Consider the following 4,693-nt stretch of genomic DNA (forward strand, 5'->3'; position numbering starts at 1 on the left):
AGGCTGTGTGGATGACTTCTATCACTCCCATCGGGGGTGGGAGAGGATTCCCTCTAGTCCAAACACCCTGCTCGGCTTCCTGATTCCTAGAATCCACCACGAATTCTTTCAAGTACCTCGCCTTCACCAATTGCTTTGGATGATCTTTTAACACACTGCATTGTTCGATGGTATGCCCCTTATCTTTATGGTAAGTATAATACAAGTTTTGATTTCTCCTAGAAGGGTCTCCCCCTATCTTATTTGGCCATAAAAAATACGGCTCATTTTTAATCCAATCCACGATCCTATACACTGGCTCCTTGAATATCACATTCACCTCACCCATTTATGCACTCGGTCCTTGGATCCTCAAATCTTTCTGAGGTTTTGCCTAAAAACTGCTCTGCCGAGGTTAATTAGTGATTGGGGCCTTGCCTTTGCTCTGCAACCGATTATCCTCTAACCATTTATATTCTTCAATGTGCCTCATTTACCAACCTCATATCCTTAGGAGGCCTCCTAGTCAATGAATCTCGCAGCTCGAAATCCTCAAGCAATCCCATTCGAAAAGTACTCGTTGCGATTTTCTCGTTGCCTCCGCCAATCTCGTTGTACAACTCCCAGTATCGACTAGCGTAGCTACAAAGGGTTTCCCTGGCCCCCATTTTCATTGATAGCAGGGCATCAACAGGTTGCGAAACTCGGCTGCAGGTCATGAACCGAGCACCAAACTCTTGAATCAATTCAAAGAAATCGTGGATCGAACCTTTCCTCAACCCATTAAACCATCTCAAAGCAGTAAGACTAAGACTTAAAGAAAATACCTTACACATCAGCCCATCATTATAAGAGTGCAAAGACATCATTTGAATATAATGGCTTACATGTTCTACCGGGTCCGTCTTTCCATCGAATGAATTGAACGATGGTCGTGTAAATCTGCTATGCATATGGGCCCTTTCAATGTTCCTTGAGAATGGGGATCAGGTAGCTCGATGTAATGCTCGGCTCATGGCATCCATGGCAACATTTCAAGGTTGTCGCTCTTCTGGGGAAATTGAGTCCCAGTTTGCAAATTCCTGTGAATGATCCCAGTGTCGGTGGGATTCAAATTGCTAGGACCTTTCTCCATAGTCACCTCCGACTCTGGTCGATCCTTCTTCTCTCTCCTCATGGCCCCTTCTCCAATGCGTACCTCTCGCTTCCAACTCCAAATCCTTGACCAACCTTCGTAGGCATTCAAGTTCCTCGTCCCTTCACTCAAGCTCTTCATCCCTTCTGTCAAAACGATTACGCCCCGAAGCGCTGGACATTGTCTGGTACATTTCAAATGACCTTTCTCCGAGGCCAGACTGCCCTTCCTCCTTGTGCTCCCTATCTTCATGTCTTTTTTGCCTTCTTTCCCACCAGGTGGATTCCCGTGAAAACCTCCCAAAGCCACTTTCAGCATAACCCCCTGATTAACCCCCAGACATTTTCCTGTGCACGTCATGACGGAACCACAGCTACGTAGGAGATCCCCACAGACGACGCCAATTATGCGTTCCCAGAATATGGTTATTGGGCTCAACCTCTACTTGGGCTCACAATCTATTTATATTGTGGGTTTTGGGTTTCCTACTATAAGTGGTTTTGTGCTCGGCAACCCAATTACACTCCTATTAGTCAAACTTCTCTCTTTACCTCACAGAGTTACTCCTTTTCTATCTTAGATTGATAGCTCTTTCTTTTTCTTAGGACTTTCTAGAATTGCCAACCCTTTTTTCCTCATTCTCCTCTTCTATTTATAGGCTAGGATAAGTGGAGGTGCTATGATTACTCCCACTTTCGAAATCTTACCTCATTTCTCATAACAATTATTGCTAACATTTTTTTTTTGAATTCCAAAAAACATTTCTCAAAACACATACGTTTTTCTTCAATCTCATGTTCCTCAAATTTTAATAGACATAAAAAAATTTCACAAAATATAATACACATATAGTATCACATAATCGCATATGTAGTAAGTTGATATACACATATCAAGACAGCGTTACATAATATTATTCACATATTAATTTAGATTAGAGAATCAAAATCACATTTGGATGGACATCATTTTTTTCCCTAAAATATTAGACACCAAATTGTTTAAATAAACTAGATAGCAAAATGAACTCCACAAAAGATATAAGTAATTATATCTAAGAATATAACTACTAGCATTTTTTCTTTATAAACATAATATCATATCACAATATAAAATTTCATGATCAATAACTTGTTTATCCATTTTGAAGCAAGAAATCAACCTTTAAGATTGTTGGAAAAATAATAGTGAATAAACAAGTTTGATACAACAAACAATATCCCAAATAATTAGCAAGAATGTAAATAAGCAATAATAATATAATTTTAAGTAAAATTAGGAACAATCTCATAGTGCTATAGAATCATGCAAAGAGCATTGTCCTTAAAGGTTGATTCGTGCCACCCAAAATAAAATTTGGTGCGATTGGTTCTCTTGGCCAAACAACCCTCCAGGATTAGACTATAGCATCGACCTTTGTGATGTAAGCACTTCCATTCACAAAAGGTTTAAGAACAACTCTCTATTGCCTTTCCTTAGAACAAATGTTCTTGTAGAAAAAATATGTGGGAGAGAAAGATAGTAGACTTGTGTATATCTAAAATATAGAGTAGTAAAAAGACCCTTTAAAAAATGTGTTATGATGAGTATTATATAAGCTACTTATGAAGATAATAGACTATAGTTATTGGTTACTAATAACCTTTAAAAGCCCAACGGCTATATTATCAATAATTGCCCAATGGCTATTTTTCTCATAATTACCCAACAATTATTTTACGTATAAATTTTCAACGGCTAGAAAAATAAATAAGAATAAAAGTGTTTGGAACATACATCCACACCAACAATTTGTAGGAGAGGGGAGAAAGCTCATAAGTGTATCGTATCACAACTATTTTACTATTGGATTGATTTGGTGGTCTAGACCTTGGAGAGTTTTTTACCTTCCCTCTATAAACACATTGTTTTTTGATGTGTGTGTATTGGGATTTTCTGAATTTTGTGTATGTCCATGCGAGTATGTGATTGGCTAATTAATTGTCCAACTCAATTGATTAATTCATTAAAATTGGTAATTAACCATAGTTGGAAATTAAACTGGTATCTTTTTTTTTTGGATACAAAATAAAATTTTTACTCTATTATAATCTAAGTGTATATGTGTGTAAAGTTCTCTTCTGGAGACTTAGACCCCGACCCTTACCCTCCACGCCCTACAAACACTTATACTTGTAGAGTGACCATCGCACCAAGAGTATATTTACATATACATACTAAGGAAATCATATAAAAATTTTATAGAAATCACGTGAAGGTTGTATTTGTATCAAGTAAAAGCAAAGCAAAAAACTCAGATATTAAATTAGGTTTGCAAAATTAACATTGTAGGGACTCAATTTAGATTGACCCTGAGTGATGGGTTTTCAGCCCAATAAGCCCAAACAATAAATTTTTAGAGTATGGGTACAAGAACTAGTACTGTTTAACAGGAAAGGTTCTACTCGTCAAGTAACAAGGGGTACTTTAGGTTCGCTCTTTGAGGAAAACTATCCTCGGTTTTCTCCCAGTTGGTCTCCCTCTTTCTTCTTTTCCCTTTCTCTCTTTTTTTGTCAAAAAGTCCTCTTTATTTCTTTCGTTCCTATGTTATATACTCCGTTTTCCCCTTATTTTCATCATACACGTGTAGTTCTTATCTTAGGAGCTCCTTTCTGTCCCATCCAGTACCTACCGGAACTTTCAGCTTAGTGGCCATAAAGCTGCTTAGTTACTGTTCAGGTATCACCTCCACATTAATGCGGTCAGAGCGTTAGCTGGAAAGCATTTAATGTGGAGGTGACGGCCTCTAGAAGATATTTGTTACCTTCCCCGACGCCTCCTTAGGCTATATCCAATTTCCAGTTCAGATACAACTTGGCGGAGTCTTTCCGCTAACCTGAAAGTTACCTTCACCTCGGACTTTGGTGTCCTCGGACGTGCGTTATGCCGCTGTATATAATATCTACTCGCTTCTTCTATATTACCCATTTGGTAAGAATAAAACTTTTTTAGGCTGTCCTCGGATTACTACGTGTCCTCGGATTGGGCCTTTGGGCCCCGAGCCCCCTTTTGAGGATTACTATACCTTTTTAACTAACAGGCCCCACAATAGCCCCTCAAAATCTCGCTTTTTGCCACCTCGGGAAAAAGGAGATTTTGATATCCAGCCCTCATTTATTTCGTAGGTTTCCCCCGCTTCCAGAATGTCTTTTTGTTTGCCCAAGGCACGCTCCTGACGTTTCGGCGTCATGAACACGCCATTATTAAATGATAACTGCTCTGTTGTCCCACACGTTCAACGATCTGATGCAAATCTAACGATGGGGGATCCTTTGCATTATGGGCGGGGTTTTTCCCGCTCCTACTTTCTGTGCTCCTGTAAAGTGCCTTTCAAATCAAATCTTTCTTCAGTTACAAATTACTCCCTCTCAGCACGTATTCATTGAATCTGTCTTTCTCTCATTACTCCATGCTCTCATAAATACTAAGAGCCCGTCCGAGGAGCTTATTTTCCACACCTGTAAGTTTCCTTAACCCTCCCTAGTTTTCCATCTTCTGTATCAATTTTTCTCTGCTATTGTTAGAAAATGGGTAGATTTA

This window comes from Quercus suber, unplaced genomic scaffold, assembly GCF_002906115.3.
Source record: "Quercus suber isolate HL8 unplaced genomic scaffold, Cork oak 2.0 scaffold_217, whole genome shotgun sequence".
NCBI classification, from domain to species: Eukaryota; Viridiplantae; Streptophyta; class Magnoliopsida; order Fagales; family Fagaceae; genus Quercus; species Quercus suber.